This window comes from Siphateles boraxobius, unplaced genomic scaffold (genome assembly GCF_051911475.1).
Source record: "Siphateles boraxobius isolate OS27281-9 unplaced genomic scaffold, OSU_SipBor_1 53, whole genome shotgun sequence".
In the NCBI taxonomy this organism is placed as follows: domain Eukaryota; kingdom Metazoa; phylum Chordata; class Actinopteri; order Cypriniformes; family Leuciscidae; genus Siphateles; species Siphateles boraxobius.
In genome coordinates this window covers 1,031,975-1,046,122 of record NW_027509175.1, presented here as the reverse complement: position 1 = coordinate 1,046,122, position 14,148 = coordinate 1,031,975, and the positions used below count along the sequence as shown (strand labels likewise).

The 14,148-nt window shown below is 49.6% G+C and overlaps 1 protein-coding gene and 1 long non-coding RNA gene across 3 annotated transcripts in view; both read left to right on the top strand.

Moving 5' to 3' along the window:
- The window catches only part of cyp4v2a (cytochrome P450, family 4, subfamily V, member 2a), a 70,808-nt gene that overhangs the window by 48,970 nt on the left and 7,690 nt on the right, over positions 1–14,148 (top strand). The gene's annotated exons all lie outside the window — the stretch shown is intronic.
- Positions 8,355–8,565, top strand: LOC143714005 (uncharacterized). Its single transcript, XR_013195375.1, has 2 exons — positions 8,355–8,428; positions 8,467–8,565. It is a non-coding gene; the product is annotated as an uncharacterized LOC143714005 (long non-coding RNA).

The window sequence follows — 14,148 nt, the reverse complement described above, 5'->3', positions numbered from 1 at the left end:
GCACATTGTGACTTACTCCCACCTCTGCTCTGTTCTGTGTTCCATTGTACACGGCTGTTTATTTTTTATGACGGTTGATGTTGTTATTCTGAAACATAAACGGGGAAGTTTATTTTATGAGGAGGGGACGTATGTAACAGACTTTGTTGGATCCTGTTATGATGCACTAATTCTGGGTGTACTGGCGCTCGTTGTATATGTGTATGAAATGTAGTTTTCCCCTCGGGGCTTGCCGTAGATAGGCATTGGTCATGCGCACTTGGTACTAGAGGGTCGCGGGTTTTTGGTCTCGAAGAAGTAGTGATCTGAGGAGATATATAATAAAGTGGAGGAGTGTTCAAACTGCTATCGTTTATTGTTTTCTTATTTCTGAGTGTTAGGCGAGCCCTGTATGGACGCTCGGTCACATATATATATATATATATATATATATACATCCACACACATATACAGACACATATATAAACATATACATATACATACACATATACATACATACATATAAAGGACATCCATACCGAATAATTGTAGTACTGTACAGTAATACTCAGAGATTATTCATTATTAGTTTGTCAACATGTGGTTGGGAGAGTGCGTTTCTCCGGTTCCAGGTCACTGATTTATATGAAGATGAGTTAGGAATGGTTCTCTTACGAGAGGTTCTCTCGTATTGCGTAAGTTTAGCTTACGCTACGGAAAGATTCATCTTCTCGAGATACTGAAGCCAAAAAATTTTCCTTAATTTTGTATTCCTTGTCAACGCAGTGCAGCAGCTATCAGACCTAGAGCAGGCCATCTTGCGTGCTCATTGGCTGCCCTGCGGGCAACTGCTGCAGCCTACCAGTGAGCCCGGCGTGACGTCACGCCCAATGAAGGGCGCTCGCGCCTTCATAGCGTCACAGCCCGCCAGAATGGGCGTGGCTTAGCGTATAACACTAGGGGCTGTAGGCTGACTTCCCTGATTTTCGTCTCTTCAGCGAGCTCTTCGCATCGCTGGATCTAAGAGAAGCCACCGCCGCCGTCGAACAGCGGACAGCCAGCTTAGGAGAGCGCTGAGGAAGCCGGCCGTCTTCGCCACCTTCAGCCATCCATGCGAGCTACGCTATCCGGCGACGTATCCTTTCAATGCTAAAACCTATTCTAAAACCTATTCTAAAAGAGCAGCGAGTGTCTTTTTTAAGACGCCTCGCACTTCCGGCTGTGAAGCGCTTCCGCTGTCGACCCTGCGGGCTCGACTCGAAGCCTTCAACACCCCCCGCCTCTCCTCACCGACGCGCAGCTGCCGCTCACGAGCCTCACTGCCGTCGCATCTGAGAATGAGGCCGAGGGACACGTACGAGCACACGGCTAGCTCTCTTTACGTTACAAGAGAGCTACCCCGCCCTCGTGTCCCCGTTCGCGCGTCATGCAGAGCCCTCTCGAGCTCTCAGCATGACCCGGACGGGCATCATCTGTGTTACATGTAGGTCCCGTGCCCACTACTCGTCTGGCACCCTCGTACAAACACTGTTCCAGTTCTGCTCGACCACCGAGCACGCGGCTAGCTCTCTTGACGTTACAAGAGAGCTACCCCGCCCTCGCGTCCCCGTTCGCGTGTCATGCAGAGCCCTCTTGAGCTCTCTGCATGACCCGGACGGGCTTGCGCGCCGCCGTCGAAATGTCTCGCCATGTCAGTCCCCTTAGATAAGGCTACTGCAGTGGTGTATTTGGCAGCCAACGAGCCGGTAATGCAACCCGCTCGCCTGCACATATCCGCCGTTCTCGCGGCGACCCAGAGAAATCTCAAGTGAGTATAATGTCAGATTAAGAATGTAAGTTACGTGCCCGCTCACGAGCGCTCACGCTTACTAACAGACACATCGCCTCCGAAAAGACGTGCGTGTTTAAGTTTATTCCCTGTCAGTCCCCTTCAAACAGGCTACTGCAGTGGTTCAATTAGCAGCCAACGAGCCGGTTTGTTGACCCTCTCGCCTGCACACAAACGCCGTTTTCACGGCGACCCAGAAAAATCTCAAAAGGAGTATTTAATGTCTGGTCCGGCTCATGCCGTCGGTGTTGTAAGTGTAATGAAAGTGCCCACGCCCCAGTGTTCACCACTACACATAAGCACTCCGAACCTCGCAGAGCACACTCTCATGAAGCGCAGAAAAGCCGCTGGAGTGTTGAATGTAAGAAATGTGTCCACAAGTCTGTGCCCACTATCTGCCCGATCTGTTACACGATCAAGAAAGCAGGTTATGAATGTAAGTCTCGTGCCCGCCAGAGTGCGTTCACGCTTGCTAACACAAACCTCCCCCCGGGCTCCGCCCGCGCGTTTAAGTGTTATCACAAAACGCAAGGCATTAATAAAACGCTCCCCATCCATTATGATCGGGGCGTCAAATACACTTGTAAGTCTAGTGCCCGCGCTCACGCTTACAGGAAGCTTTTCAGCCCGGAGCGCTGCTCGCGCGTCAAAAAAATGACAAAAGACTGTTCCCCATCCCTTATGATTGGGACATCTCACATAAATCCGCCGGTTTCGGCTTTTCAGCGAGCAGCCATTGCCCAGAACCGAGAGCGCGCGCACCGCGCTTTCGGCTCCGGTTCAGTTTCACAAGCCCGCAAATGGCGGTGGTCTGAACCCGGAGGCCATTCGCCCCCTAGCGGCTCACATAGTTGCGTGGGTAACTATCCCAGGGTTTTCAGAATGGGTGTTGAGCACAATAAAGCAGGGCTATACACTTCAATTCATTCGCCGTCCCCCGCGCTTTCAAGCCCGGACCGCGACGATAGTGAATGCGGAAGTAGCACACCTACTTCACGCAGAAATAGCAAAGCTGCTGTGCAAAGGGGCTATAGAAAAGGTACCGCCTTCTCTGAGCGAGTCAGGCTTTTACAGCCGATATTTTCTCGTACCCAAGAAGGACGGAGCCTTCAGACCTATCCTAGATCTGAGACATTTGAACTAAGTGCTTGCGAAAAGACCGTTCAAAATGCTTACGACCAAGAAAATCCTCGCGCACTTTCGCCCGAGGGACTGGTTTATTTCTCTAGATCTGAAGGATGCCTATTTTCAGATTCAGATAGTACCCCGTCACAGGCAATTTTTGAGATTCGCCTTCGATGGTCAGGTATATCATTACACCGTCCGGCCGTTCGGCCTGTCCCTGGCACCCTGTACATTTACAAAGTGCATGGACGCGGCGCTCGCCCCCCTGAGAAGTCAGGGGCTGCGAATAAGGAACTATCTGGACGATTGGCTGATATTGGCACAGTCAGAGACAGAACTGCTATCTCACAGAACAGTGCTTCTCAGTCATCTGGAAAGCTTGGGTCTCACGGTCAACTGGACCAAGAGCTCATTACTGCCCAGCCAGTCAATTTCCTTTTAGGAATAGCACTGGACTCGGTGACCATGACGGCTCGTTTATCGACACAGCGCGCGCGCCGTGTTCACCACCTAGCCGCATCTTTCCAGAAGGGCAGCTTTCTCCCTTTGAAAACATTTCAAAGGATGTTGGGCTGTATGGCATCAGCTGCAGCGGTGCTCCAGCTGGGCCTACTGCACATGCGCCCGCTCCAACGCTGGTTGAATGCTTGCGTGTCCCGCTGGGTGTCTGGCGGCCAGAAAATCAGAGTGACTCAGGCCTGCATAGCAGCTCTGCAGCACTGGTTAGTGGCCGACTGGTACCAGCAGGGAGTAATGAAGGGAACCATCTCTTATCGTAAAGTCATCTCGACAGACGCGTCCAACTCGGGTTGGGGCGCACTGTTCGAGGGCAGACCGGCCTTTGGCCAGTGGTCAGACCAGGAGAAGGGTTTTCACATAAACTGTCTGGAAATGATAGCGGTCGAGAACGCGCTGAAGTGCTTCCTCCCGTTCATACAGGACCAGCATGTTCTTGTCCGCTCGGACAACATGTCTTTGGCATCCTATGTAAACCATCAGGGCGGTGTCAGATCCAGAAATCTCTGCAATCTGACGGAACGCCTCCTTATTTGGTCTCAGATGCACCTGCGCTCGCTGAGGGCGGCGCATGTGCCTGGCCATTTGAACGACGGCCCAGACAAACTGTCCAGGGACAATGTTCCCCCAGGGGAATGGTCCCTGCACCCCAAACGGTCCAGAAACTGTGGCGCCTATTCGGCAGAGCGGAAGTCGACCTATTTGTGTCAAAAGACAACGCTCAATGCCCGACGGTCTGTTCGAAGGACGAGGACGCGCTGGCCCAGGTTTGGCCCAGCCTCCCGCTATATGCTTTCCCTCCGGTCTCTCTGTTGCCACAGGTGATCAAGAGAATCAGGGAAACGCGCCACTCGGTGCTCCTCATAGCCCCGCGTTGGGAGAATCAGATTTGGTTCCCAGAACTAGCAGGGCTGTCACATACAGCTCCGTGGCCGAATCCGGTGAGGGCAGATCTCCTCTCTCAGGCTCGCGGCACGATCTGGCATCCCAATCCAGAGCGCTGGTCTCTGCATGCATGGTTGATCAACGGGTACTCGTTGCCCTGCCAGAAGGAGTGATGAACACGATCACGCAGTCTAGAGCCCCTTCCACGAGAAGGCTCTACGCATCTAAATGGTCGGTTTTCTCTGGATGGTGCACCGACAGAGGTCTGGACCCGCGGATATGCGGGGTGGCGCATCTGCTCACCTTCCTACAAGAGCTGTTGGATAAGGGAAGGTCCCCATCCACGCTCAATGTATACGTGGCGGCCGTGGCAGCGTTCGCAGAATCGCCGCACGGCCAGTCATTGGGAAGACACGAGTTGGCCATCCGCTTCCTTAGAGGAGCTAGAAGGATGAATCCGCCGCGCCCCCCGTCGGTTCCCATGTGGGATCTTTCATTGGTCCTCGAGGCCCTGAAAGCTTTTCCATTTGAACCACTAGACACCGTGGGGTTGAAATATCTATCACTGAAAACCGTCTTTCTGATTGCACTGTCGTCAGTAAAACGTGTAGGGGACCTGCATGTGCTGTCTGTCAGCGCGTCGTGTCTTGAGTTCGGACCGAATGACTCTAAAGTCATCCTCAGACCTAGACATGGCTATGTCCCTAAAGTGATGGGCACTCCATTCAGGGCGCAAGTTATTTCGTTGTCAGCTCTCCCAGCATCTGACAGCGAAGGTGATGTGAATCTCCTCTGCCCTGTCAGAGGGCTGAGGTTTTACATTACGCGCTCCGCCTCCTTCAGGCGTTCGGAACAGCTTTTTTGTTTCGTTTGGTGGGCGCACCAAGGGTCTCGCCTCCTCGAAACAGAGCCTGTCCAGATGGATAGTAGACGCTATAGCGGCCGCTTACGCGTCAAAAGGTCTGCAATGCCCTCTGGGCATCAGGGCTCATTCCACGAGAGGCGTGGCCTCTTCGTGGGCATGGTCCAGTGGAATTTCTATCCATGACATATGTGTAGTGGCGGGCTGGAGCTCCCCGTCTACCTTTGTCAGGTTTTATAACCTAGAAGTTCCTGCCTTAGAGGCTAAACTGTTGTCAGTCTGAAGGAGAGGTGTATTCTGCCCAGATCTTCTGCTCAGATCACTCTCACACGACTCAGCTCTCCTGGTTGAGCTGCACTAAGTAGGGTATGTGCCATGTGCCTATACAGACCGGCGCGCTGCTCTGTATTCCCTATGTGTGCTTATGTACAAGTGATGGCCCGCGTGGCTGGCCACCTTATTTTTTCCACTTATGGGGTTCCCCTGAAAGCTCGGGGTCTCATGTGGATGCTTGGCGCGCACGGCGTTGACAAAGTGTTCCCGTAGCGTAAGCTAAACTTACGCAATACGAGAGAACCTCTCGTAAGAGAACGATACTCGGTTACTAACGTAATCTCGGTTCTCTCTAGAGAGGGAACGAGTATTGCGTAACCGGCCGTGCTCGCGCCACGAGCGACTTCGCTTCAGTCGACGAAAACCAGGGAAGTCAGCCTACAGCCCCTAGTGTTATACGCTAAGCCATGCCCATTCTGGCGGGCTGTGACGCTATGAAGGCGCGAGCGCCCTTCATTGGGCGTGACGTCACGCCGGGCTCACTGGTAGGCTGCAGCAGTTGCCCGCAGGGCAGCCAATGAGCACGCGAGATGGCCTGCTCTAGGTCTGCTAGCTGCTGCACTGCGTTGACAAGGAATACAAAATTAAGGATAATTTTTTGGCTTCAGTATCTCGAGAAGATGAATCTTTCCGTAGCGTAAGCTAAACTTACGCAATACTCGTTCCCTCTCTAGAGAGAACCGAGGTTACGTTAGTAACCGAGTATCGTTTCCAGATATCAAGAAATGTAGATATAATATTCTTGTTAGTGTATGTTATTTTTTCTAATGAGATGTATTCTATTAGAAGATTAGTCCAGTGATTGATATGTATTCAGTTTTTGGACTTCCAGTTTTGCAAAATTACTTTCTTGGCGATAGTTAGAGAAATGAGGAGTGGGTTTTTCTATTTGATTGGGAGATTATCAACTTCCATGCCGTTATTGAGTAAACAGAGTGATGGAGGGATTACACAACCCATGATAACGGAGAGTTTTGTGGTCACTGATATCCAGAATGAGTGAACTGATTGACAGGTCCATAGGGCATGAAAATGGTCGTCTGTGCTCCCCAGTGTGCACTGTGAACAAATGTCTGTGTCCCACAAGCCCATTATAAACATCTTTTCTTTTTCTGTGATGAGCTGGAGGTTGGTATTATTAGTCATTGAAAATGTGTTGTTACAGATTTTCTTCCAGAGGTCGGTGTTGGAGGAGAAGGCTAAATCTTTTTCCCTTTTATAATAATAATAATAATAATAATAATAATAATAATAATAAAAACTTTATTACAGACTCACCGGTCCAAATAAAAACAAACAAGACAGTACACACAATACAATACAATATAATAAAAACAAATACAACTTCAGAGGAGACAACTATACCAATGCTTCCATAACTTGGACTTATATCGTGTAGTGCTAAACTTGATATTGGTCAATGCCACAATTATATAATTCTCTGAGTTATTCAGCCGACATATAAATTTGTACATAACATTTCTCAATGTGGGTTGCAGAATATTAACACCTGCAGCCACAAACATCTCACTGGCACTACACCAGCGTGGTCTTCTCAGCAGAATTCTCAGTGCGTCGTTGTAAGCTACCTGAAGTTTATGCAAGCTAGCTTTGCTAAAACTCGACCACAAGTGGGCATTGTGGAGAGGAGTGCAGTAAGCTCTGAATAAAGCAACTTTCACACTATCTGTGCACCCACCAAACTTACGAGCCAAACTATTCGCCTGAGCATATATAGAGCGGCATTGCCTATAAACGTCAAGGTCATCCTTCAACTGGTCTGTAATGAGATGCCCAAGATACTTATATTTGCTCAAAACTATCAAGGTATTACCTGCCAATTTAAAAGGAGGAAACATTTGACATTTATCCTCCTTTGTTCTACAAATCATCTCCGCACTCTTGTCTGTATTAAATTTTATGTCATGAACAGTTCCATAGTCAGAGCAAACATTAAGAAGCTATTGCAGACCAGCACTGCTAGGACTGAAGACCACAAGGTCATCTGCATACATAATATGATTTACTAGAGTGTTACCTATCATACACCCAGTGTTACACAAATTCAAGCAGACAGAGAGCTCATCAACATACAAGTTTAAAAGAATAGGGGAGAGGATTCCACCTTGTCTGACCCCGTTCCTGACCCCAAAAGGGGCAGAAACACAGTGGCCCCATTTTATAAACATAGACTGGTTGGCATACCAGTATATTCTCACAGAATTCTCACAATACATTTAGATACACCTCTCTTACTCATTTTGTCAAATAACTTGTAATGATTGACGCGGTCAAACGCTTTTGAAGCATCAATAAAACTCATTAAAACTGAGGAGTTCTTATCTCTATACGTATTAACAGTTCCCTTTCGAAGGGAACTCAACAATACGTCAACGACGCTATGGGGAACGCCTCAGGCGTGACAGGTGTCTGAAATCACTATCAAATCACGTCAATCATATTGACCGGCGACAGCCCGTGAATCATTAGCGTGAATGATTAACGTGCGACCTGGAAGTATAAAGGGGCGCCTTGCAAACATGACAAATCATCTCATCGTCTTCAGGGACTGTCTGTTTGAAAACGCTATTCAATGAAACGGTAAGAAAATTAAATGTACAGCACACGAGTGTGCTTTTCTTGCCTGGGAGAAGAGCGCGCACGGGAGATTCTCGAGGGAATCCTCTGTGTGAACTGTGAGCGTTTTTCTCTTAAAACGCTCGCTCTCGTCTGGCCCTCTTCTCGAGTGAAGGGGGTTCAACGTCTGGTTCTCATGGTCCCGCTCGTGCCGAGGCAGAGCGGCGGCTTGCATCATGGGCTTCCAGATAGAGCTCGTCGATCATCTTGAGAGTGCTGTAAACCTCTCAGATGATTCGACGGCTGACGAGGGCGAACTGCAGGTCGATGACGAGGATTTTTCACCGACGGTTTCCTGCAGTTGCTGCTCTTCAGGACGAGCAGGAGATGGCTGAGGAGGTTTATAATCAGGTAGATCCTGAACCCTCTCAGCCACCCTGCCCCGTGTATGCAGGTCTGGTGGATGTTGTGGGGCTGTAGCTGCCATGGCAACGCGCTAGAGGAGAGACCGCTCGCGGTAGGCTCGGCGATCGGTTTCTCCCCGGCCATACACCACCAGCTCAGGGAGCCTTCCATTCCTTCCTGATCTTCACACGGAGATCGAGAGGGCATGGAAGAGCCCATGCTCTGCCCGTATTCACTGACATCAGCGGGTTAATTTCGCTGATGTTGATGGGATCGCAGAGCATGGGTATGTGTCGATGCCGCCCATTTGACGAGTCGTTTGCAAACTATCTCGTGTCTGGGCAGGCGTCGACACTGAGAGCTCCAACTCTGCCATCCAAACCGCTAAAGACAACAGCGCGTTTGAATGGCAGAGCATACACGGCAGCAGTTCAGGCTGGTGCTTCCCTGCACACCATGGCGGTGCTGCAGGCATACCGGGCCGACCTGCTGCAGGATCTCGACCAGGGGGCAGGGTTGTCCCCTAAGGCAGTTACTGAGCCGCGCCGAACCACGGCTCTTGCGCTCCGGGCCACCAAACAAACTGCTGCCACGATCAGTCGGTCGATGGCGGCGATGGTGGCCACGGAGAGACAGCTTTGGTTAAACCTGGCCGACGTTGAGGAGAAAGAGAAGGACTTTCTCCTCGATTCATCGGTTTCGCCCTCTGAACTCTTTGGCCCCGCCGTGGAGGCGGGGCTTGGGAAGTTCAGGGAGGCGAAGGCGCGCTCAGCTGCTTTTAGGAAAAAAACCTACATACCGCTGAGATCCGGTTCCACGCCCAGGCAGGCGGGAGGGCCTGGCCCTTCACGATCTGAGGACCGTAGACAGGGCCAGAGAGCCAGTGTCGCCTCTCGTGCGCCCCCTCTGTGGAGGAACAGGGCGCAGGAAAGGCGTGACTCCCGCTAGAAGAGGGATCTGAGGGAGGTTATCCAGCACAAGCGCATACAGCGTCGCTGATGGATAATCTCCCCGGAGGGCTTCATTAAAAAGAGAATCCAGCCCTCTCCTCTCTTCTGACTCCCCAGACGTTCATTACATCAGGCCTGGCGCTGGGCCTATGATAAGAACGATGTTCCAATGGCCCGCCTAGGCTTGGTTAGTAGAAACGCCTCTTTCAGGCATGTAAAGTGGTGGACCCCAGGTTCATAAAGAACTATCTGGCGAGTCTTCACTCCGCACGCCGCAGGTGAGCTGCTGGTCTTTTCAAAGAGTACTTTTTGTGATTAAAAAATAACATATCTCTCTTTACAGACCTCGTTCCCTGTATAGAGTCATGGGGTCATGTCAAGGTAATAAGGTAAGAGAACTTTATTGGATTATCAGGGCCCTGAAGTTCCCCGTTGGGTGGCCAGAACGGTAACTGTGTTAGCCTTCGGGCTGCTAGCCACCTCAGGGTAGAGTGGTTGGTCTCTCTCTTTAAATTGTTTTACTTAGAGTGTTGACTGACGCTAGAGCTTCAGATAGATCTTATGTCCGGCCCACAGGTCCGTTTTGACTTTTTCCTGAGTATGTCGCCCCTTGAGCTCTGTGTGGGTTTTCATTAGGCTGAGCGATTCTGCAGCCCTTTGTATGGAATAATACAGACTATATTCTTTAGTAAGGCTGTGGCTCCTCCGAGCCCTCAGATAGATCTATGCTTGCAGGCTGGCCCTCACCAGGGCCGCCTCTGTAGCTGGCCTAGGCTGTGCCAGGGATATTAGAGGCGCTCTGCTAAAAAATTTTAGCATTTCTTCCTCTGACCCTTCACTGTGTGAATGTTGGTTTCTAGCATCCCTGTATAAACAGCCTCCTCCCGTGGGAGTCGTTAGGCCAAGGCCCGCCCCCTTCTCTGCATTCTGGGGTGACTAGAGTAATGCAGCGTGGTGCTGAGGATGGTTTGTAAGGACATGGTAGGCTTAAAACAGGCCTCCGTGGTATATATGTCTTTATTGAGCAGGGTTAGGCCGTCTTTCGCTTCACGAAGAAGACTGGGTTTCCTGCCCGACCCTGCCATGCAGAACTGGCCTATGGATTTAGGCCGCCAGTTTAGGCTTCACTCACCTCGCTGAGCTACTGCTCGAGCGCTAGGTTGTAGGTGGTTGGCTTTCATTCAAGCCCCACTCCCCTAGGTTGGGCACAGATACATTTCTGTCACCCCTAGAGCCGCTGGCAGGCCGGCACCCTGATAACCTCAGGGTGAGGTGTGAGTATTCCCCTGTGATACAGGGTAGGTCTGAGCACTTCACTCCCAGTTCTGTTTTATCCCACCTCGCACCACTATGGCTCGGGTCGAGTATGAAGTAAGCTTCACTTCTTCTTTGGTCGAAGTACGCTCCCCTGAAGCCAGAGCATTGCCCTGAGCTGACGCCCATGCTAGATGGTAGGCCCCTGACTAACTGGGGCCTCCGTTGAGGCAGAGTGGCGTATGTTGTACTCCCCTTGTTTTAAGGGTGCTAGCTTTTTTGCGGAGTACACTGCCATGGGCAATGTGATTAGGCACCAGGATGCTGTAGGCGCTGTGTAGTATGGTTTCCAACAGTGTACTTTATGGCAGAATATGACTTGCAATTAGCTAGTAGGCCCGACCAGGCCTCCCTGATAGGCGAGTCCCCAGCTGGCTGGCCTTAGCAGGCCACCTTATACTTTGGATCAGGTAGTAGGCCTCTCCGGGCCTCCCTGTAACGCTCCCTAGTGGTGCTGGGTTTATGAAGCTAGTGGTCTCTTGCTATCAGTTTCAGCTAGCCTTAATAGGCAGCTGCTGAAGGCGAGCTTGCGCCCTGGCTCGCTAAAGTGTTCATTCTCTGCTAAAGGACGGAACCTTTTCTGCCTACAGCCTGGTTTGCCTACCAGGTAGACCTTGTGCTCCCCTCACGAGGGTCTCTATGAGCATGCGGCTGCCTGGGTCTGGTCAGACGGTCGTAGGCCTCTCGTGAGGCCTCCCAGTTAGATCAGCCCTTAGGCCTTCACAGGCCTCCTCAGTGTTTTGAAACACAGACACTGGGTTGATCCGTGGATCGAGTAGAGAAACTCCCCTCGCTAGCAAGGGTCGGAAAGCACTATGCTGAGTCATACTCTCCGGGATATCCCGTCTCTGAGATCCGGGCAGAGTGGTTCACTGCCAGCTTCGCAGTCCCTCGGGTTGGATGCCTTACTTAAGGCATTTGTCCAGAGGCTCTGTCTTCAGACAGACAGGATTTGGCCAGACTAAGTGTCTATGTACTGGCGCCAGGTCAGGCCGTCCTGGTGGCATTTCGGGGTGAGTACGTTCCCCTGAATAGTGACTGGCTGGGGTTCCCTTGGGTTCCCTAGCCACATTCCCTAGAAGGGACCCCTTCTAATTGGAAGCTGAGGTTCCAGGCCCGGAGCCGGCCCAGGTAGACCTTTCATTTAACCATGTTTATGAAGGTTTTTCTGTGAGGCTGTAGCTTGGGCTATGACCGTAGGGAATGCTGTCACTGACAGCCCAGTGTGACCTGAGGGTGAGTGGTTCTAGCGTTTCATTTGAAGTTGCTGGTTCTGACAGTTGTCACTGCCACTTGGCATGCACTCCCCTTAGCATGGCGGCGTTGGTATATCGTTCCCCATAGCGTCGTTGACGTATTGTTGAGTTCCCTTCGAAAGGGAACGTCTCAGGTTACGACTGTAACCTATGTTCCCTGAGAACAGGGAACGAGACAATACGTCTCCCTGCCATGCCGCGGGGCTTGCCTACCGTACAGTCCCTTCAGACGATAAGGTGATTTGTCATGTTTGCAAGGCGCCCCTTTATACTTCCAGGTCGCACGTTAATCATTCACGCTAATGATTCACGGGCTGTCGCCGGTCAATATGATTGACGTGATTTGATAGTGATTTCAGACACCTGTCACGCCTGAGGCGTTCCCCATAGCGTCGTTGACGTATTGTCTCGTTCCCTGTTCTCAGGGAACATAGGTTACAGTCGTAACCTGAGACGTTTCCTTTAAGGAATATATGGCCATATCTGTGCCATGTTTTGGTTTAAAACCAAATTGGTTGTCTGTAGAGGGGATAATGTCCACAATTCTGCTCAACAGGATGCTTTCAAAAACTTTAGACAATACACTGGCAAGGGCTATTGGTCTGTAGTTATCAGAGCAACCAACCTTACCAGACTTATCCTTGATCACCGGCACAAGCAAGACAGATATCATTGTATCCGGTAGGAAGCCATGAATTAAAAAAGAATTAAAACAAATACCAAGAAGGGGGGCTAACCTCATGCTGGCATATTTAATGTGCTCAGCAGTGATGTGATCCAACCCACTTGCTTTATTATCTGCTAACTTATTTATTGTGCATGATACCTCATGTGAAAAAATTGCCTTAAAATCAACACACTCAATATTCTCAGACATATAAATATCACTTTTAACACAATTAAACAAGGTCCTGTAGTGCTGTCTCCACATCTCAGCAATATTCTCAACACCTGAGATACCATCTACAGTGCACGGGGGTGGTATACTACATTTGTTAAGACCCTTTACCTCCTTCCAAAATTCAATAGTGTGGTTATCCATTACCTTCTCGGCCATAGATTCTGCCCTCATAGCTTGCTCCTTTTTATCAATAAATCTAACAGCATATTTATACGCTGCATTAGCATTTTTCTTTTGTTCAAACAGCGGGCCTTGCCTTGGTCTACCAGCCAACACCCATGATTTAAACGCTAACTTAGCTTCCTCATGATATCCGGCCACATACTTATTCCAGCCAGGCCTCATTTTACCCCTTTTGTTTTTCCGTTTAAAATAGGGTCTACTGCTTTCATACAGGGCTCTCACAACATGATCATATAGTGAGGGGATTTCCTCCCTGTGCTTCCAGACATTACAGGTAGGATCACTACACCTAATTGCATCACTGGGAAGACTGTTTTTACTCAGCAATCTATTTGTATCAGCATAATAGCCAGCAAGATCCTCCCTTGAAAGGGCAGACCAATCCAAAAATTCAGTATTACAATCAGAACTATAACAAGAGAGCATTGGAATATCCTCAACATTTATCAATATAAGCACAGGCATATGATCATAGGTGGCTGCCCCATACAAAATGTCCATACCCACTATAGATGAGTGTGCATCATCTGTGCTAATACAGTGATCCAACCACGAGGCTGTATGCCAAGCCTCACTTATATAAGTATAAGTATTTGAGGGTAGAAACTCTTGACTTGATAGCTTTAAACTATTATCCTGACAAAACTGGATCATATGATTAGCAAACAGTGAATTTCTGTCCGCAATGTCAGCATTCATATCCCCAATTACATAAATACAAGAAGTATTACTACACTGAATAAAAGAATAGATAAAAGCAAGCCTATTAAGATATTCGGCTTCATTCTGAATACATTCATACGGTGTATAAACATTAAGTATGATGAGCTCCCTGCCACTGTAACTGAGCTGAACACCAATACACCAGTCTACATCAAGCCTAAGGACATTGACAAGTAAGTCAAGTCTCTTATTCCACAGAATGGCCACACCCCCAGGTATTCTACCCCTGATTATTCTCGAGCTAAGATCAGTTGTTGATTCCCCTGCACCGTGAAAATTGACATCAAGAATATTTAATTTTGCCAAGGCTT